The sequence below is a fragment of the Protopterus annectens genome, chromosome 12.part0 (assembly GCF_019279795.1).
Source record: "Protopterus annectens isolate FY-2018-M chromosome 12.part0, PAN1.0, whole genome shotgun sequence".
Lineage (NCBI taxonomy): Eukaryota > Metazoa > Chordata > Ceratodontiformes > Protopteridae > Protopterus > Protopterus annectens.
Window position 1 is genome coordinate 588,512,272 of NC_056746.1, and position 23,100 is coordinate 588,535,371.

A 23,100-nucleotide genomic window follows, 5' to 3' on the forward strand; every position below is an offset into this window, starting at 1 on the left:
TCCCAGAAAACCTGACAGATACTACAGGGTCCCTGAGTCCCACAAGTTCCTTTTCAAAAATCCTATTGCAGATCCAGAGACAATTTCACAGGGGCCCAAGGGCATTAAGGCTTCTCCTGCTAAAAATCCTACCCCTTCTGATAGAGACTCCAGGGCGCCGGATAGATTGGGTAAGAAGTTTACACTTCTGCTACCTTGACCATTAGGGCTTTAAACTGCCAGTTTAATATGTTAAAATATCAACAGCATGTTATTGGACTGCTTAAACAGAAAATGATGTTGATTCCTGACTGTGTGGAAAATAAAGAATTATAGGATTTAATGCATTCTGCCGAACAAGTTGGAAAACATATTTAGCAATGCAGTTTTGATTCATTAGAAGCCTCTTGCAGGGCTGCTGTTACTGGGTCTGTGCTCAGAAGGCATGCTTGGCTTAAGGAGCAATCTTTGACTGATCATGTTAAAGCTAAATTGTTGGATGCTCCTTTAAATCAAGACCGCCTGTTTGGCAACAAGGCTGAGGATGTTCTTAAAAAGATTGAAGATAAAGCTAAATCTATGCAAACTGTTAAAGATTTTTTTTTACAAGATCAGCCTCCTAGATTTAGTAGGCACTGACCCTCTAAGAATTGGTCCTTTCCAGCCTCGTTCAGGTCTTCTCAAACCCAGACACAGCATAAACCCACCCCAGGTTTCAGTCCCAGGGAATTCACAGAACTAAGCAGTGGAGAGCCTCCACTTCCAAGTCTGAGAATAAAAATACTCCCCCTATGGTAAACTGTCTCAATGACTTCCTTTTAAGATTTCCAAGCACTTATCATCATCACTTATCATCCCCTTTGGGGGGAAAGATTGCTCTTCATGCGAAGAATTGGGACCGAGGCCCAAAAACAAATACTTTTTCTGTTAAGCATGGGGGCTATTCAGCTGGTACCAGAGGAGGAAAAGAGACACGGTTTCTACTCTAGACTTTTCCTGGTACCCAGAAAAGACAATTCATGGCATCCTATCCTGGAAATGTGTACTCCAAACACCTTTTTGGAGATTCCAAAATTCACGATGCTGACTCTTCACCAATTACTTCCTATGCTAAGCAAAGATGCTTGGTTGGCAACTCCAGATTTAAAAGAAGCATACGTGCACAACCCAGTCAGGGAATATTGCAGAAGATACGTACGCTTCAAAGCAGGCTACACGCACCATCAGTTCTCTGCACTGCCCTTTGGCTTATCTACCGTGTCCAGGTTATTCACTAAGTGCCTAGCTCCAGTTATTGCATTTTGCAGGCAAAGAAATACTCAAATATACACATACCTGGATGATTGTCTAATTCAGGCAGAAAGCCAGGACATACTTTTGAATCATCTGGCCTTTGTAAAAAGGGTTCTAACTTGTCTGTGGTACACCATAAACGAAAAGAAATCACAACTGGTACCCTGTCAACAAATCATATTCCTGGGAGCAAGCTTGAATACAACTTCCCAGATGGCTTACCTCACGCCAGAAAAGCAAACTTATTTGACAACCTACTTCAAACAAGTGGCCACAAAAACCCTGCTATCTGCAAGACAAATACTGCAATCCTTGGGTTTCATGGCCTCCTGCATTCTTCTAATTCCATATGCAAAACTGCATATGAGGAAACTACAGTAGTATCTAAAAAGCCTATGGTGTCAACATTCTCAAAACCTAGAAACAATGATTCCTGTCATACCTTGCCTACACCTAGAGTTCCTTTGATGGGCAGAGGCCTGCCACCAAAACAAGGGACTACCTTTCACTCCACCCCCTGCCGCCCAAACCCTAACAACAGATGCATCAGACTATGCATGGGGGGGGGGCTCACCTGGCAGGGAAGTGCATTCAGAGCAAATGGAACCCAAGTCAAATGTACCTGCATATTGATCAAAAAGAAATGTTAGCTGTACAGAATGCTCTGACAGCCTTCAAGGACCACATTCTTCCAGGACAACTAATGGCAAAGATGGACAGCACCGCTGTTATGTGGTACATAAACAAGCAGGGGGGTACACATTCTTTCCCCCTCTGCAGACTAGCCATGGCATTTTGGAACATAGCCTTGAGCTACCAAGTGCACCTACAAGCTCAGTTCCTGACAGGAAATTTGAATACATTGGCAGATGGACTAAGCAGAAACCTCATGGGCCCACACAAGTGGAAACTGGAACCAAGGATTTTCAACATGTTGACAAGCAAATGGGGGTGCTCAGATATAGACCTGTTTGCCTCTCCCCAGAATTACCAGTTGGACAAATTTTACACAAGGACTCCACACAAACAAGCCTGTAAAGTAGATGCTCTGTCCTTCAGCTAGAAAAATCAGTCTATGCCTTCCCCCCTCTGCTCCCCAAAGTACTACTAAAAGTCAAACAGGACAAACCAAGGATGATTTTGATTGCTCCAGACTGGCCGCACCAATACTGGTACCCCCTCCTGCGCAGTGTGTCATGGTTATCTCCATGACACCTGCCTCAGACTTCCTTCCCGGCTGTCTCAGCAGGAGAACCAGTTTCTGCACCCTCAGCTTCCAACACTGAACCTTGCAGCCTGGCTAATTAATTAATCTCTCCTTTACCATCCCTCAGCAAGCCTGTGATGGATATCATCTTAGAGGCAAGGAGGCCTAGTACTAGAAAATCTTATGCTGAAAAATGGAAAAGATTCTGTGCCTGGAACCAATCTCAAGGGATGAGCACAGCAGCACCCGATTTACCTCAGATTTTACAATACCTAACCTAGATGCTTCACAAGGGCCTGTCTTTTTCCTCCTTTAAAATCCATGCCTCAGCCATTTCAGCTCATTATAAGACAGAACCTCCCTTCTTCTGTCATCCACTGCTCAAGCAGTTCCTCAGAGGGCCCAAAAATTTGAGACCACCCAGGAGAGCTCCAACCCCAGCCTGGGACCTTAACTTTGTCTTGGAGAAACTCACTCTACCTCCTTTCGAGCCAGCTGCTACTACAGACTTAAATTTTCTTTCTTGGAAAACAACTTTCCTTTTAGCAATCACTTCAGCTAGAAGGGTATTTGAATTACAGGCCCTTATGGCAGTGGAGCCTTTTATCATCTTTCATGCGACAGGGTGTCACTCAGAACCAATCCATCCTTCATGCCCAAGGTGGAATCCAGTGTGGCTCTTAATCAGTCCATTCATTTGCCAACCTTCTTCCCCAATTCACAGAATAAAGGGGAATGGATACTGCATTCCTTAGATGTGCACAGACAACTTAGATTCTACTTGGACAGGACTAAAATTCAAAGGAAATCTGAACTGCTGCTGGTAGCATTTGCTGCAGGGGCAGAGGGGAAGGCTATTTCAAAACAAACCATTTCTAAATGGATAAGCCATTGCATTCATTTCTGCTATAAGCACCATGGAAAATCTATCCACCAGGGCTGCATCTACCTCTACAGCCTTTCTCAGAGGTGCCCCTACCAGGGACATCCTAGAAGCTGCTTCCTGGAGTTCTGTACATACTTTCACCAAGCATTACCATTTGCCAATTTTCTCCAAAGCCATAGCTGGCTTTGCCACTGCAGTCTTGCAGGGCCTTATAGCTGGCCCTAATGCTATCTAAATTCCTCCTCCCAGCCGTAGCTTTGGGAATCTACCCAAATGTAGTGACTGCAACAGTGAAACATGAAGAACATAGTACAGTTGTGTACACTTACCATAAACGTAGATGTTCGAGTGTATTCACTGTTGCAGTCCTGGTTACCCTCCATCCAGCCCCCTAACTTTTTTTGGCTATACCTCTACTTTTCTTTACTATGCTTAAAAGTCTTTTTGGTGCATTTGCTTTTTTGTTGGAGGTATATCTTTTTACTTTTATGTTTATATGCTTCCCATTAGGGGGGCACCTGACATCTGAGGCAAGAAAAACTGATGTAATGGCATTGGCTGCATGTTTTATACCACTGACGACATAACGTCATGGAAGAAGGGACAGTAACCGACGCAGGACCCAAGACTTTATCAGGCCGACTGGGGGCAACCTGCAAGCAGATTACCCAAATGTAATGACTGCAACAGTGAATACACTCAAACATCTACATTTATGGTAAGTGTACACAACTGTACTGTCGCAAGTGCCGGTCGGCTGACTTCTGAAATTTTCGTTTTCGAGTTTCAGATCCGAAGTCTTCAACTAAACTAAGTACCCCGTGGGGGATCCTTTTTCTTGCTCTAAACCGATGTCAGTAAAAGTCAACAATTGTATTTCTTGTGGAAAGCAAATACCTTATAAAGATTTTCATTCATACTGCATTCCTTGCTTAGGCCAAGACCATGACGTACCTCACTGTCGATTTTGTGCCTTATTCAAACCTCGTACTATTCTTCATCAGTTTATTTTTGCATCTAAATATTTTGGTACTCAGTTCAATTATCCAGAAATGGTTTTGGAAAGCCACCCGACTACAGACATTCCAAAAAAACGCAAAGATAAAGACAGAGACAGACCGCATAGGTCCAAAGCTGCCAACGACACTTCTCCTAAGCTAGTCGCCAGTTCACCGGTACTCGGTGAGGTGCTGTTGCAGCCCCTGATACCCACTACTTCAGATTCCCAGGCCTCTACCGAGTCCCATTCGGGGTCCGGTATGCCATGAGATGCTTCTTCAACTATGGAACCTGCGGATGTCTCTACCTTGGATGTGTTTGAAGCCGCTGTGCAGGCACCGGCTTCTAATGGTGTATTCAGGCCTACTGACTTGCATAGTAAACTGATGCCATCTTCTTCTTCAAGGCCTAAAACTCGATTCATGCCCAAAAAACCGATGCCCAGACCATATGGTTAGGCCCCTATGCCTAAAAAACAAATGATAAGAATGGCTGAAGACCTTATTACTCTAATCAGGGGAAGCCACCCTTCTCCCTCTAAGAGACCTAGGACTGATTTTCCTTCTGATTCTTCTGATCAGGATTCTGAAATTTCTGTTTTCTCTGACCAGGATTTGCTCTGATCTACCTATGAAGATTCTGATGTAGAGGACTCCATTCCCTCTGCTTCCCCTCCAGAGGATTTCTCTTTTGGTAAAACCTTGCATTCTCTTGGGGAGCATTTCCGTTGGGAAGGCCAGGATTACTCTGACTCCAATAAGAGGCTTAGGGAATTCTTACTCCTGCCTCAGCACAGGCCTTTACCTATCTCTCCTGTACTGGACATTGTAGACGATGCTTTCTCGGAATCTAGCCTGGCCCCTGACACTTTACTTCCTGCTCCAAGAAAACTTAATAGGTATTACAGGGTACCTGACTCTGACAAGCTCCTCTTTAAAAATCCTACTGTAGATCCTGAGACCATTTCACAGGGACCCAAAGGCATTAAGGCTACTACTGCCAAAAATCCTACCCCCTCTGATAGAGATTCCAGGACACTGGATAGATGGTGTAAGAAGGTATACACTTTTGCAACTTTGGCCATTAGGGCCTTAAACTGCCAGTTTCATACGTTAAAGTATCACAAGCATATTATTGGATTGCTTAAACAGAAAATGATGTTGATTCCTGACTGTGCTGAAAGTAAAGAATTACAGGATTTAATGCATTCTGCTGAACAAGTTGGAAAACATACTTTGCAGTGTGGTTTTGATTCATTAGAGGCATCTTGCAGGGCTGCTGTCACTGGCTCTGTACTTAGAAGGCATGCTTGGCTTAAAGAGCAATCTTTGCCAGATCATGTTAAAGCTAAATTACTGGATGCTCCCTTAAACCAAGACCGCCTGTTTGGCAACAAAGCAAAAGTATGACTTAAAAAGATGGAGGAAAAAGCTAAATCTATGCAAACTGTTAAAGATTTCCTGCAAGTACAGCCTTCCAGATTTAGTAGGCATTGGCCCTCTAAGAATTGGTCCTTTCCTGCCTCTTCCATGCCTTCTCAGTCCAAACCCCGAACCAGCAGAGCACCCAGGCTTCAGTCCCAAGGTGCTCACAGGCCTAAGCAGTGGGGGGGCTCCCACTTCCAAAGCAGGGAGTAGTAAGACTCCCCCCTATGGTAAACTGTCTCAATGACTTAACTTTAAACTTCCAAGCCCTGCTCAACTGACTGTTCCTTTAGTGGGAAAGATCGCCCTGCATGCAAAAAATTGGGAACTCATTACCCAGGACAAATTGGTTTTAAACATAGTTTCCCAAGGATACAGATTCCACTTCCACTCCTTACCAACCCCAAATGGTTGGCCAGACATACCTCCAAATCAGTGGGAAGAAGCTCAAAAGCAAGTTCTCTGTCTTCTAAGCATCAGGGCTATTCAGCCTGTCCCAGAAAAAGAATGAGGGCAAGGTTTTTACTCAAGACTTTTCCTGGTACCCAGAAAAGACAATTCCTGGTGTCCTGTCCTGGACTTATCTATCCTAAACACCTTTTTGTTAATCCTAAAATTCAAGAACAAAATACACTGACCCTTCTGACATTGCCAACATCTTGGCTGACAGGTTCAGTGCAAATCCCCCCCCCCCCCACCACCACCACCACCACCACCTACATGGCCCATTACCATTCCAGGGGATTGTGTAAGGCCAATTATTACTGATACATTGGTTAACAAGGCTCTATCTAAAGCTAAAAACACTGCCTCCATGGGACCAGATGGTGTCCCAGGCCGTGTCATACGCGAGCTCCAAAAGGAATTAACCCCGCATCTTAATACCCTGTTCGGTCTCCGCCTCTCCACAGGATATGTGCCCGTAGAATGGCGCACTGCAACGGTGGTCCCATTACACAAGGGTGGGGCCACAACTGACCCTGGGAACTACCGACCAATAAGCCTGACAAGTCTGATTTGTAAGGCTATGAAGCGAATCATTATGGAACTCATAAATGGTGAGATTGGGAACCTCCAGTCGCTGGACTGGAGCCTTCCATATTTAGTAGACATTGGCCCTCTAAGAATTGGTCCTTTCCTGCCTCTTCCATGCCTTCTCAGTCCAAACCCCGAACCAGCAGAGCACCCAGGCTTCAGTCCCAAGGTACTCACAGGCCTAAGCAGTGGGGGGGCTCCCACTTCCAAAGCAGGGAGTAGTAAGACTCCCCCCTATGGTAAACTGTCTCAATGACTTAACTTTAAACTTCCAAGCCCTGCTCAACTGACTGTTCCTTTAGTGGGAAAGATCGCCCTGCATGCAAAAAATTGGGAACTCATTACCCAGGACAAATTGGTTTTAAACATAGTTTCCCAAGGATACAGATTCCACTTCCACTCCTTACCAACCCCAAACGGTTGGCCAGACATACCTCCAAATCAGTGGGCAGAAGCTCAAAAGCAAGTTCTCTCTCTTCTAAGCATCAGGGCTATTCAGCCTGTCCCAGAAAAAGAATGAGGCCAAGGTTTTTACTCGAGACTTTTCCTGGTACCCAGAAAAGACAATTCCTGGTGTCCTGTCCTGGACTTATCTATCCTAAACACCTTTTTGTTAATCCTAAAATTCAAGAACAAAATACACTGACCCTTCTGACATTGCCAACATCTTGGCTGACATCCCCCCCCCACCACCTACATGGCCCATTACCATTCCAGGGGATTGTGTAAGGCCAGTTATTACTGATACATTGGTTAACAAGGCTCTATCTAAAGCTAAAAACACTGCCTCCATGGGACCAGATGGTGTCCCAGGCCATGTCATACGTGAGCTCCAAAAGGAATTAACCCCGCATCTTAATACCCTGTTCAGTCTCCGCCTCTCCACAGGATATGTGCCCGTAGAATGGCGCATGGCAATGGTGGTCCCATTACACAAGGGTGGGGCCACAACTGACCCTGGGAACTACCGACCAATAAGTCTGACAAGTCTGATTTGTAAGGCTATGAAGCGAATCATTATGGAACTCATAAATGGTGAGATTGGGAACCTCCAGTCGCTGGACCCCACACAGTTCGGCTTCGTCAAGGGCAGATCATGCCTCCTGAACCTGGTGGATTTCTTTGAGACAATTACTCCGGCTATAGATAAGGGAAAGGAGGTACACACGGCTTACCTTGACCTTGCTAAAGCATTTGACACCATTCCCCATTCAGGTATTATTGATAAGCTCACCAGCCTGGGCATAAACCCTTACGTCACAAGATAGATCGCAAACTGGCTCTCAGACAGATCCCATAAAGTAAGAGTAGTGGGATCTATGTCTGAATCCAGACCAGTAACAAGTGGTGTGCCTCAGGGCTCTGTCCTGGGGCCCCTCCTGTTTGGCATATATTTCTCAGAAGTACAGGCAAGCACGGAAGGGCAGTGGCTGACTAAGTTTGCAGACGACTGCAAACTGGGTGCTATAATAGAGTCTCCGGCCGACATGGAGATCCTCCAGAAGGGCCTAAATGAGACTGATGCATGGTGTCAAAGCCATGGTCTCAAGCTAAATGCAAAAAAAATGCGTAGTAATCCCTTTGGAAAAAACAGAGTACCCGCAAACTGCAACATAGGAGGTAATCCCCTGAAATCTGAAGAAGAAATAAGGGATCTAGGGACCCAAGTAGATAGTCAGCTTTCCTTTGATAACCATGTTGCCAAAGTGGTTAGAAAATCCTTCTATGTGACCCATCTGATCACAAAAGGGTTCACATCAAGATCTAAGGATGTAATGGTGCCCCTCTACTCTTCCCTCATCAGACCCATTATTGAGTACAATGCACCAATTGGAATGTACCTGGCTAGACATCTCCAGGAGCTGGAGAGACCGCAGAGGTACCTAACCAAGAGGATTACTGGCCTCAAACAGTCGCCCTATGCAGCACGATTGAAAATCTAAGACTGTTCTCTGTTGCATACCGCTTTCTCAGAGGCGATCTCTGTCTAACGTACAGAGCCATGTCCAACCCAGAATTGTTGAACATGCTCCATCTTAGCAAAACCAAATCTACTCGAGCTACACGCTCTAGGGATGTAAACCTCAACACAACAATGAATAGAACATGCTGGAGGGATAGATTCCCTTTGCAGAGACTTCCCTTACTATGGAACAGGGTCCCGATCTACATAATACAGAGCCCCTCACTATCACTCTTCAAGAGGAACCTTGATGAGTGGATGCGTAACAGAACGTTCACACTGGGGATCACACCAACAGCACTACTAGATAGGGGCCAAGGGTACTAGCTGCTAGTACAAGGGTCTAGGGAACTACTAAAGGGGCGGTGAATACCGCACAACGTGGCTGGACTAATATGTGCCTTCGGGCAGATAGCCCAGTACCAACCTATGAACCTATAAGATGCTAACTCTTCATCAGCTGCTTCCCAGGCTAGGCAAAAATGCCTGATTGGCAACACTGGATTTAAAGGAAGCTTATCTGCACATCCCAATAAGGGAATTTTGCAGAAGATACCTACACTTCAGAACAGGCTACATGCACTATCACTTCTCTGCACTGCCCTTTGGCTTATCTACTGCGCCCAGGGTATTCACAAAGTGCCTAGCTCCAGTCATTGCATTTTGCAGGCAAAGAAATATTCAAATATACCCATACCCAGACGATTGTCTAATTCAGGCAGAAAGCCAGGACATACTATTAAATCATCTTGCATTTGTAAAGAAATTGCTAACTTCTCTGGGGTGCACCATAAACGAAAAGAAATCGCATCTTGTACCCTGCCAACAAATTGTATTCCTGGGAGCAAGCTTGAATACAACTTCCCAGATGGCCTACCTCACACCAGAGAAACAAGTTAATTTGACAGCTTACTTCACACTACTGGCCACAAAGACCCAGCTATCTGCAAGGAAAATACTGAAAGCCCTAGGGTTCATGGCCTCTTGAATTCTACTAATTCCATATGCAAGACTGCATATGAGGAAACTACAGTGGTATCTAAAAAGCCTATGGTGTCAACATTCTCAGGATGTAGAATCAATGATTCCTATCATACCTTGTCTAAGGATAGATTTCCTTTGGTGGGCAGTGGCCTGCCACCAAATCAAGGGACTGCCATTCACTTTATCCCCTGCCGCCCAAACTCTAACAACAGACGCATCAGAGTATGCATGGGGGGGGTTCACCTGGCAGGAAATTACTTTCAGGGCAAGTGGAACCCAAGTCAAATGCACCTGCATATCAAGTCAAAAAGAAATGTTCGCTGTACAGAATGCTCTGACAGCCTTCAAGGACCACATTCTTCCAGGACAGTTATTGGTAAAGACGGAGAACACCACTGTTATGTGGTGCATAAACGAGCAGGGGAGAACCCACTCATACCCTCTCTACAGACTAGCCATGGCTCTGTGGAACACAACCTTGAGCTACCAAGTGCACCTACAACCTCAATTCCTGCCAGGAAGGCTAAATACACTGGCAGATGACCTAAGCAGAAATCTCATGGACCCACACGAGTGGAAACTGGAACCAAAGATATTCAACATGTTGAGAAACAAATGGGGGAGCCCAGAGATAGACAAGTTTGCCTCCCCTCAAAACAACCAATTGGACAAATTCTGCACAAGGACTCCCCACAAACAAGCTTGGAAAGTGGATGTCCTTTCCTTTCAGTTTATGCATTTCCCCCCTCTGCCTCTCCTCTCCAAAGTGCTACTAAAGATCAAACGGGACAAACTAAGGACAATACTGATTGCACCAGACTGGCCACGCCAACACTGGTACCCTTCTTGCGCAATGTGTCACTGCTGGCACCTGCCTCAGACCTCTGCCCTGCTGTCCCAGCAGGAGGGCCAGATTCTATACCCACAGCTTCAAACCCTGAACCTTGCAGCCTGGCTAATTATCTGATATCTCCATTGCCATCTCTCAGTAAACAAGTGATGAATGTCATTCTGGAGGCAAGGAGGCCTAGTACTAGAAAATCTTATGCTGAAAAATGGAAAAGATTCTGTTCCTGGAGCCAAACTCAGGGGATGGGCACAGCAGTGCCCAATTTACCTCATATTCTTCACTACTTAACTGAGATGCTTCACAAGGGCCTTTCCTTTTCTTCCATCAAAATTCATGCCTTAGCCATTTTAGCACATTACAATACAGCACCACCCCTCTTCTCTCGTCCACTGCTGAAGCAATTCCTCAGAGGGGCCAAAAACTTAAGACCACCTAAGAGAGCCCCTACTCCAGCCTGGGACCTTAACTTTGTATTGGAAAAGCTCACTCTGCCTCCCTTTGAGCCAGCTGCAAATGCAGAATTGAAATTCCTTTCTTGGAAAACAGCCTTCCTTCTAGCCATCACTTCAGCAAGAAGGGTGTCTGAATTACAGGCCCTCATGTCGATGGAGCCTTTCATCATCTTTCATGTGCACAGATTGTCCCTCAGGACCAATCCCTCCTTTATGCCCAAGGTGGCATCCAACGTTGTCCTTAATCAGTCCATTCATTTGCCAACCTTCTTTTCTAATCCACAAAACAAAGGGGAATGAATACTGCACTCCTTGGATGTGCACAGACAACTTAGATTTTACTTGGACAGGACTAAGCCTCTCAGGAAATCTGAACAGCTGCTGGTTGCATTTGCTGCAGGGGCAGAGGGATAGGCCATGTCATTCATTTCTGCTATAAGGACCACGGAAAACCTACCCCACAGGGGATATGACCACATTCAACTAGGGCTGCATCTACCTCTACAGCCTTTCTCAGAGGTGTCCCTACCAGGGGCATCCTAGAAGCTGCTACCTGGAGTTCTGTACATACCTTCACCAAGCATTGCCACTTGCCAATTTTTTCTAAATCCAGAGCTGGCTTTGCCACTGCAGTCTTGCAGGGCCTTATAGCTGGTCCTAATGCTATCTCATTACCTCCTCCCATCCATAGCTTTGGGAATCTGCCCAAATGTGATGACTGCAACAGTGAAACATGAAGAACATAGTACAGTTGTGTACACTTACCGTAAGTGTAGATGTTCGAGTGTATTCACTGTTGCAGTCCTGGTTACCCTCCCTCCAGCCCCCTGACTTCTACTGACTATACCTCTATTCTTGTTTACTATGCGTAAAGCTTTTTGGTGTATTTGCTTTTTTGTTGGAGGTGTATCCTTGAATTGATTCCCATTATGGGGGTTCCTTACATCTGGGGAAAGAAAAACTGATGTAATGGCGTTGGCTGCATGCTTTATACCCCTGTCTGCCTGACGTCATGGAAGATGAGACAGCAACAGATGCAGGACCCAAGACTTTGATAATCAGGCCGACTGAGGGCTACATGCAAGCAGATTACCCAAATGTGATGACTGCAACAGTGAATACACATCTACATTTATGGAAAGTGTACACAACTGTACTTTCTCTGCACTTCTTTTTGGCTTATCTACTGCCCCAAGGGTATTCACAAAATGCCTAGCTCCAGCCTTTGCATATTGCAGGCAGAGAAAAATTCAAATTTACCCATACTTGGACGATTGCCTGATTCAGGCGGACAGTCAGGAATTGCTGCTTTAGCACCTGACATTTGTAAAGAGAATTCTAACTTCACTGGGGTATACCATCAACGAAAAGAAGTCACATGTGGTACCCAGCCAAAAGATTGTATTCCTGGGAGCAAGCTTGAACACAACTTCCCAGATGGCATTCCTCGCTCCAGAAAAACAGATTTGGCAAACTACTTCAATCTGCTGGACACCCAAACCCAGCTATCTGCAAGAAAAATACTGCAAGCCATAGGGTTCATGGCCTCTTGCATTCTACTAATTCCATATGCAAGACTGCATATGAGGAAATTTCAGTGGTACATAAAAAGTCTCTGGTGTCAACATTCTCAGGACCGGGAAACAATGACCTGGAAACAATGATTCCTATCATTTCTTGCCTAATGACAGTGTTCCTTTGGTGGGCAGAGGCCTGTTACTACAACAAGTGACTCCCTTTCATTCAACCCCCCTGCCGCCCAAACCCTAACAACAGACGTATCAGTCTATGCATGTGGGGCTCACATGGCAGGAAAATGCATTCAAGGCAAATGGAGCACAAAACAAATGCATCAATCAGAAAGAAATGTTAGCTGTACAGAATGCACTGACAGCCTTCAAATACCTTATTCTTCCAGGGCTTCTATTGATAAAGACAGACAAAACCACAGTTGTGTGGTACATAAACAAGCAGGGGGAACCCATTCCTACCCACTCTGCAGGTTAGCCATGGCTCTGTGGAACACAGCCTTGAGCAATCAAGTGCACCTGCAAGCTCGATTCCTGCCACAAACTAAATTCACTGGCAGGCGACTTCGGCAGACATCTAATGGACCCACATGAGTGGAAACTGGAACCCAAATGTGATGACTGCTACAGTGAAACACAAAAAACATAGTACAGTTGTGTACACTTACCATAAATGTAGATGTTCGAGTGTATTCACAGTTGCAGTCCTGGTTACCCTCCTTCCAGCCCCCTGGCTTTCTCTATCCTTTCTACCTATCCTCTTTATGTTCATCTTTTATGGCAGGGGTATTTACTTTTTACTGGAGGTGATGTCCTTCATGGATGCATCTGCAGTCATAACAAGTGGGTTGTCCTGTCGTCAGGCAGCCCTTCAGTCGGCCGGATTCCAAAGTCCGGGTCCGGCTTCGGCTGATGTCGCACTCCACCCGACGTCATCACTGTTGGTCTTCGGGTATAAAGGCATCAGCCGGCGCCATTTTCCTCAGTCTTTCTTGCCGCATGGCGCCCGAAGCAGAAGCTGTTCGCAAGTGCCGGTCGGTCGGATCCAGAGATTACTTCTACCGAATACTACTTCGAAGACTTCTAAAGCTAAGTACCCCGTTGGGGACTCTTTCTTGCCTCAGCCGATGTCAGAAAAAGTTAACAATTGTTTAAACTGTGGGAAACAAATACCTCATAAAGATTTCCACTCTTACTGTCTGCCTTGTTTAGGCCCAGCCCACGACGTAGCAGCCTGTTCGGCCTGTGCTTCTTTCAACCGACGAACGCTTAGGCGTCGGTCGGAGTTTGCAGAACAGTTTTTCGGTTCTGATTTTGCGTACATTATGCCGCCGGATCCTCCGACTACCCAATCTAGCAAAACGCAAAGATAAAGACCGACACTCGCGGTCCGCGGTTTCGGCGAAACCATGGTCAAGCAAACATGAGTGTCTCGGTTTCGGCCGAAACCGAGAAAACTGAACAAAGTACAGCTGAACCTGTTCCTACAACCGAGGCCCCTGCTACAACTCTTGAAACGACTTCACAAATTTTACCCACTACGGTGGTTGACTTATCAGACACCATCCCCTTGGATGTTTCTACCCCAGCACGTGGTGCTGCTAGGCCTCCAGCAGCCATGTCCATTAAGGCCTTCGCCAGGGCTAAAGCAGCCAAGACTACTAAAACAGTGCCTGTTAAACCACCCACATCCAGGCCCTCTTCTAGTTCTCAAATGCTTACTTTGGCAGAAGATTTAATTTCTTTAATTAGAGGATCTCAATCTCACCCAGACAGGGCCTCTCAGCCCCAGAGAAGAGACCTAGGGCAGAGCCCCGAGCCAGTGTCCTCTGATGATTCTGCTGATGAATCAGACATAACTGACCAGCCAGAGGCTCCCTTCTCCAATTTTGAAGATTCTGATGCTGAAGAATCCATCCCAGCTGCTTCCCCACCAGAAGAATTCTCCTTTGGGGAAACCTTGCATGCCATGCGAGAACAGTTCCAATGGCAGCAACAGGATTTTTCAGACTCCAGAAAAAGACTTAGGACTTTTCTGCACCTCCCACAGCACAGGCCCTTAGCTATACCCCCTGTTCTCTCTGTGGTGGATGATGCTTTCAATGATGTTTGCTCCGCTCCAGACTCTTTACCCCCAGCCCCTGCCAAACCAGACAGATTCTACAGGGTGCCAGATACTCATCACCACCTTTACAAGGCTCCACTTGCAGACCCAGAAACTATATCCCAGGGCCCCAAGGCAGTAGCCGCGACCATAGCTAAAAACCCTATTCCTTCTGAAAGGGAAGCAAGGTTATTAGACAGATGGGGTAAAAAGGTCTACACTTCAGCTACTCTCTCAGCTAGAGCTTTAAACTGTCAGTTTCACATGATACAATACCAAGAGTTTATGCTGGATCAGTTAACTAAAAAACTAACCACTGATGAATCTCTTGATAAGAAATATTTATTAGAGATGGTAAATAACATACAACAGGTTAGCAACCATTCCTTAAAATGTGGCTATGATGCACTGGAGGCTTCATTTAGATCAGCCATGACAGGCACAGTGATAAGAAGGCATGCATGGCTAAAGGAACAAGCTTTACCGGATCATGTTAAAGCTAAGTTGCTAGATGCTCCTATGGACAAGACAAGTTTGTTTGGTACATCTGCCCAGCAGGTTATGAAGAAAATGGAAGAAAAGGCAAAATCTGTTCAAACTTTTAAAGATTTCTTGCAGGTTCAACCCCCAAGGTTTAGCAGGAACTGGCCTGCCAAAAATTGGTCCTTTCCTGACTCCACAAAATTTCAAAGGGGCAGGAATAGACGTTCCAGAGGCAGAAACCAATCCAGAGGAGGTGCCTACAGAGGAAGGACAGTGGCAAGGTAACAACAGAGGCACAGACACAGCCACTGCCACTACATCAACACAACCACAGTGACTTAACCCTAAATCCGCCTACCAGGGAACAAATAGCAGCTCCTCTAGGCGGAAAGTTAACCTTATTTTCAAATAACTGGCACTACATAACAAAGGACAAGTGGATTTTACAAACCATAGATCAAGGTTACCGGTTTCACTTCCACACTTTTCCAGTCAAAGAGGAATGCCAAATCTACCTCCAAATCAAAAAACAGAGGCTCTACGCCAGATAATGGAGTTAGCAAACATGAGAGCTGTGGAAAGAGTGCCAACAGCAGAGCAAGGAAAGGGGTTCTACTCCAGACTATTCCTAGTTCCAAGAAAGGAAAAACGTTGGAGACCAATTCTCGACCTGTCCACCTTAAATACATACATCATTGTCCCAAAATTCAAAATGCTGACCCTACAGCAACTTCTTCCCATGCTGGGCAAGGAGTCTTGGCTGGTAACTCTAGATCTCAAGGAGGCATACCTGCATGTCCCCATTCGACCAATCTGCAGAAGATACCTCAGATTTCTTGCAGGATCAGAGCACTATCAATTCTCAGCATTGCCTTTTGGCTTATCTACTGCGCCCAGAGTATTCACAAAATGCCTGGCATCAGTAATCGCCCATTGCAGACTTCAGGGAATTCAAATTTACCCATACCTGGACGACTGCCTGCTACAAGGGGACAACAAAAGCAAGCTGACAACAGATTTACAAAGGGTCATTTACTTGCTACAAGCACTGGGATACACAGTCAATTTACAAAAGTCAAGGCTGATACCATCCCAAACAAGGACATTCTTGGGCGAATTGGACACAGTAAAACAAATGGCATTCCTGACTACAGAAAAACAAAAAGAACTCCCTCTATACTTCCTGGCACTAACAAAACTGAACAAGTTAACAGCAAGAAAAGTACTGCAGGCCTTGGGCTTCATGGCATCATGCATAATCTTGGTTCCATTTGCCAGACTACATATGAGAAAACTACAGTGGTACCTAAAGAATTTATGGTCCCAACACAGACACAGTCTAGAAACAGAAATCCCACTAATTCCATGCTTAAAACAGGAGTTCCTATGGTGGGCTCAGGCATGCCAGTCAAACCCAGGCCTACCCTTTCGCAGATGTCAAGCAAGCCAGACCATCACAACAGACGCTTCAGACCTAGGATGGGGGCCCACATGCTGGACAAATGCGTGCAAGGATTGTGGACACAGGATCAACTTCAACTGCACATCAACCTAAAAGAAATGCTGGCAGTAAAACTGGCAATCCAAAAGTTCAAACCATTTCTCAAAGAGGGCCAGTTGATGATAAGGACAGACAACACCACAGTCATGTGGTACATCAACAAACAGGGAGGCACTCATTCATACCCCTATGCAGAATGACCTTGGAGCTGTGGACCCTGGCACTCAGCTACAACATCCAGTTACAGGCAATATTTGTACCAGGGAAAGACAATACCCTAGCAGACATATTAAGCAGAACCACTTGGATGCCCACGAATGGAAGCTTCACCCGGACATCTTCAAGACCATCTCAAAGAAATGGGGAATGCCACAGATAGACCTATTCGCATCACCTCTCAATCACCAGCTTAAAAATTCTGCACAAGGACATTCCACCCATTAACATGGAAAGTGGATTTGCTCTCTTTCAACTGGAAAGGCCTAACAGCATATGCATTCCGCCTCTTCCTTTGATACACAAGGTACTACTGAAAATCAAGGAAGAACGTCCAAGGATAATCCTGATAGCTCCAAACTGGCCAAGACAACACTGGTACCCACTACTGAGGAGCATGTCTCGAACAATATGTGGACAATTCCCTGATGCCCTTGATGTTAACGCAGAACAACTACAGCATCATACATCCAAACCTAAAAACCTTGCAACTGACTGCATGGAACATCACATAACAGCAGCTATTCCAGAACTTTCCCAAAGAGTTAAAGACATTATTCTTGAAGCACGCAGACCTTCAACAAGAAGGAACTATGCTGGAAAATGGAAAAGGTTTGTCATCTGAGTACGGAAAGAGGAAAAGATGTGTCAAACATAGATATGCCTAACATTCTGGAGTATCTGGCGAACTTCTTCATTCAGGCCTGTCCTACTCCTCCATCAAGATACATGCATCAGCTATTTCAGCAGAATACAGCTTTGATACACCTGTTTTTCACCCTTTGCTCAGGCAATTCCTCAGAGGAATCAAGAATGTAAAACCTCCAAGGAAACCACCATTACCAGCTTGGGATTTAAACTTTGTGCTAGAAAAGTTGACACTAGCACCCTTTGAACCAGCAGCAACAGCAGACCTACAACACCTGTCATGGAAAACTGCTTTCCTACTGGCAATTACTTCAGCAAGGAGGGTTTCAGAACTACAGGCCTTAATGGCAGTGCAACCCTTCCTAATCTTCCACCAAGATAGAGTGTCCATGAGGACTAATCCTACATTTATGCCTAAGGTGGTATCCAGACTGTCTTTAAACCAGGCAATCCACCTACCTACCTTCTTTCCCAACCCACAAAACAGAGGGAAAGAATACTGCATACCTTGGATGTACATAGACAGCTACGCTACTACTTGGACAGAACAAAAATAGCAGAAAGACTGACCAACTTTTTGTAGCCTATGCAACAGGAAAGGAAGGAAAAGCTATTTCCAAACAGACAATCTCCAAATGGATAGGAAATTGCATACGATTCTGTTACTCCTTCCATGGAAAACCAATTCCACAGAACATAAGACCTCATTCTACAAGGGCAACAGCCACTACCACAGCCTTCTTCACGAGGAGTGGCAACCAAAGACATTATTGAGGCGGCTACTTGGACCTCCGTGCATACATTTGCCAAGCATTATAATTTGCCTCTATATTCCAGATCCCGAGCAGGGTTTGCCACTGCTGTACTGCAAGGGATCCTAAACACACCATAATCTATTTTTATCCTCCTGGCCTAGTTGGCTATGGTATTCTACCCACTTGTTATGACTGCAGATGCATCCATGAAGGACATAGTACAGTTTTGTACCTACCATAAATGTAGATGTCCGAACTGGATAGCATCTGCAGTCAGGATTACCCTCCCTCCATCCCCTCTGTGGTACTCCTAGGGTGTTTACCCTTCTAATAGCTAGCTGTTGGGGGGGAGTCTTTTATGGTGTATTTGTTTGTGTATATGTACATACATGCTTATTGTTGTGTTTACCTCTATCTATTTGGAAACATTGGCATCTATCCAAATTTTAGCCTGCAAGAGGGCTACTGGCATCTGGGGCAAGAAACACTGAGGAAAATGGCGTCGGCTGATGCCTTTATACCCGAAGACCAACAGTGATGACGTCGGGTGGAGTGCGACATCAGCCGAAGCCGGACCCGGACTTTGGAATCCGGCCGACTGAAGGGCTGCCTGACGACAGGACAACCCACTTGTTATGACTGCAGATGCTATCCAGTTCGGACATCTACATTTATGGTAGGTACAAAACTGTACTTTCCACACCATGTAATAACTTATTTTGGGGGGCTCCTGACATCTGGAGCAAGAAAAACTGATGTAATGGCGTTGGCTGCATGTTTTTATACCCCTTACGACCTGATGTCCTGGAAAAGGCGACAGCAACCGATGCAGAAATTCCAAGACTCAGGTATTCGAGCCAACTGAGGGCTACCTGCAGACAGATAACCCAAGTGTGATGACTGCAACAGTAAATACATTCAAACATCTACATTTATGGTATGTGTACACAACTGTACTTTCTCCCTTCTTTTGCAATTGGCTAGGGGCAATTATCTCAAGCTTCCTCAGACTGGATCTGTTGAAACAAGAACAGGAGTGCTTGATGCATCCCAATCCCAAACAACTTCATCTGACTGCCTCATTAGTAAGGCCTTTTAGGCACCTGTTTACTGAGGCCATGCAGTAGGTACTGACTGAGGCAAGAAGGCTTGCTACTTGAAAATCTTATATTAACAAAAAGAAAATGTACTCTTGTTGGAGCCAGCAACAACCAGCACCCATTTAGGGCTAGTGTTTCTCTGGGTTTGCAATATTTGTGCGAGTTACTTACCTATGGCTGGTTTTAGTCCTCTATCAAGGTTCATTTGTCAGCCATTTCACTAAGCCTACCCGTGGGTCCCCCTTTTTCAGGGCATTCTTTGAAATAAGGTTTTGAAAGTGGCATTGCACAAGAGACCTCCAAGAAAACCTCTGGCTCCTTTTTCCGATTTTCATTTTTTGTTAGAGATGCTAGTACTTACTCCTTTCAATCCAGCTCATTTCGCTGACTTCAGGTTCTTATCATGGAAGACAGTTTTATTGGTTGCTATGACCTCTGGAAGAAGAGCATCTGAGTTGTGAAGCTGTTGTGGCAAGTCAACCTCATCTCATTCTCCACATAGACAAGGTTTCTTTGAGAACTAATCCTTTTTTTATGCCTAAATTGGTATCAAAGTTTTGTTTAAGCCAGACTATCCATCTTCCTGTATTCTTCCCTGAGCCCCAAAATGAGGGAGAAAAGATGCTGCTTAACTTGGATGTCTGCAGACAACTACTGTACTATCTTAACAGAAGAAAATCTTTCAGAACATCCGATCAGTTGTTCATTTCTTACATCCGATCCGTTGTTCATTTCTTGTGAAGGTAAGAAGGAACAACCTCTGTCAAAGCAGACTATTTCCAAATGGTTCAAACCCACACAAGAAAACAGCAGAAAATAATCTCCAAAACGAGACAAAAACTGCAAACAGAGTCCAATTTTATTCCAGATTTTAGTGCCTCGACCAAGCTGGTCTGGAATAAAATTGGATTCTGTTTGCAGTTTTTGTGTCGTGTTGGAGATTATTTCCAAATGGTTGTCTCGAGCTATTAACTTTTGTTATTCCCATCAGAACAAAAGTATTCCGTGCAGGATCAAAGCACATTCTATCAGGCCTTGACTTAATCTGTGACTTTTTGGAAATGTTTGGAATCCAGAAGCACTTTAGAAATGGCAACTTGGTCCACTGTACATATTTTTGCCAAGTTCTGCAATCTGGATAACTACCCTAAGTTTAGGTCAGGTGCTTTCACCTCCCAGTTGTTCTACGCTATGATAAAAATACCCAGGTAACTTAGGCCACTGCAGCAGTGACCATTGTGAAGAACATAGTACAGTTGTGTGAGTAAACACAGTAGATGTTCAGATCATCACAGCTGTGGTAGCCGCTCCTACTCTCCCTTCGTCCTCCTTGCTTTTTGGTGTATTTTTTTGTGTCAGGATGCAGCATTTTGCTTTTTTGTCTTAGCAATGTCCCTCAGGGTGAGCGTTCCTCTCTCAGTTGACCTGAAAGCTGTGAAGTGTTTAGAATCCAAAGCTGTGTTTTTAGTCAACTCAGCTCGAGCGGCTGATTGCTTGGGTGCGTGAAAGGTGCCCGTAAGCGTTAGAGGCTGGCCGGCTGTTATATGCAGGATATAACCCATATAGCTTCGGCTACTGCAACAGTGATCATTCAAGCATCTAATATTATGGTCCGTTTACTTGCACAACTGTACTTTGCAGAGAGTGCATGACAACTTTTGCTTAACAAGAAAAAATGTATGTAGCCTGTACTGCAAGTTCTACAGAGCAGGTTGTCACAAAGCACAAATTTTCAGGAACAAAAGTTTAAGGTCGGGGTAGCTATTGTTAAACGGTGCCAATTAAAAATTATTCTGGACAGCATAGTTACACAAAGGCTGCTCTTGAATAGTTAAAAAAAACGCATCCTTTACTTGTTTTGCCAAAATACAGATGTTGACATTTGTATGTGGATTGTTTAAATGTTAATGTTTTAAAAAGACAGATGTCTTTTGAAGTGGATGGCTGTTTAAATAATTCACATACAAATGCAAAAAGAAAAAATTAATATGGTAGAAATGTATGATGGTCATCATATTGTATCATAATAGTAATACCACTTGGGCTTCTGTCACAGAATGCTTGACATTCTCACCAAAAGTCAAGTTATCTTCCTCCTACTAGCCAGGTGGATGCCATATCCCCTGTTTAATTTCTCCAAGATTTTTTGGATTTCTAATACCATGATGGGAAATGGACCCCATTCCTAAGTCATACTGTGATTAAAGCTTATGAAATTAATTATTGTTTCAATCTTTTATTTAGCCACAAGTACTGTTTGCAGCACCTATAATGTGCTCAGAATTGACTCATCCTGCAGTTCTTGAGCTGCTTATGTATCAGTAGTCGCATATCTAAATATTACTGTAAGAGACCCATTGCTCCTACTATTTTTGGAACTGTCTTGGTGTCTTTCTTTCACATTCCTGTCATTTCTGCCTCAAGTACTGGCATTTAAAGACTGTCTTCCTGTACACAATATACTATAATCGCTGGGTGCAGCAATTTCAGTGATCAATGCTACTTTTGTCTTCTTTTCATGGACTACTATATCTGTTTTTTCACATCTATTTTCTGAACTATTGGTAAAGGGTGATCCCATGCGATACAAAACTCATTCTGTGTAACTGTTTGTGGCTAGTGTTTCCAATGCTTCTCAGCCATTTCAGTGTTGTAGTGTTTGCACAATTCCCAGTGCAACAGTCTTGCCACATTATTATACCTTTCATTATACAGGCCCTCTGCCATTAGTGCATCAAACCCAGCAAAAAGATGTGTGACCGTTTCCAATTTTGATTTACAGAACCTGCATTTGTTTCTGCCACACGTTCAGTGGACTCTAAGCCAACGGGTACTTTGTCTACTGGGCCACCAGTATTAACCTTTTATCTTTTGCTTTAAATTCACCTCTCCTTAACCATTTCTGCATCAAATCCTGATCTATGAGGTTGTTCCAGGAGTTTTCTGTACTTTGCACTGCATTTGTGGATTTCCCATAATACTTTCCTACTCTTCTGATCCTTCTCCTTATATTCTTTCTTCTGTTTTATGGTACATTCATTTGCTGTCTTATTTTTGTCTACTACTGGTTTAATTTCCATTCCATCTTGTTACCTGAATGCTTTTGCTAAACTAAGCAGAGAAGTCATCTTAAACTTCTCATGTTTTAAAACAAACGTTCATTATGTTTGGATCTGACGAGGTCAGCAGATATGTATGCAGTCCCATGATTGCAGATCTATGCATATAGTCAATTTCAGGGAGGCTAATACCGCCTTCAGATTAAGGGTGTATAATTTTGGTATAGACTACATCATTTGATAAGCATGAAACATTTTTCTTGTTTTTCTGTTTAACTGATCCATTACCTTTTGGGGCTAGACAGTCATACCAAAACTGTAAGATCTGATGATGTCCTTTTCATTGATTATTCAACTGATGGGTTCGGATCTGACACTCCGATCCAACTCTTCCTCTTCTACCAGATCATCTGATCCAAGAACTCGCAAGCTCCTTTTATAATGTTACGCCAACCTAACATACCTCAGATTTCGTTTGCCGCCATTAGCTTCAGATGCAGATCCCTTTACTCTCAAGGGTTTCATTGGAGGTTTTCAATTTTTTCAATACCTCTTGGTTTATGAGTTAGCTTATCATTTTATCTTTGTATTTTACTGATGTTCATCGTGCATACAGCTGCAGTCATAACACAT

General features: G+C 44.4%; 1 protein-coding gene across 1 annotated transcript in view; it reads left to right on the forward strand.

The window, feature by feature from the left end:
* Positions 1-23,100, forward strand: part of LOC122816730 — a 2,226,031-nt gene that overhangs the window by 930,663 nt on the left and 1,272,268 nt on the right. The window lies entirely within an intron of this gene.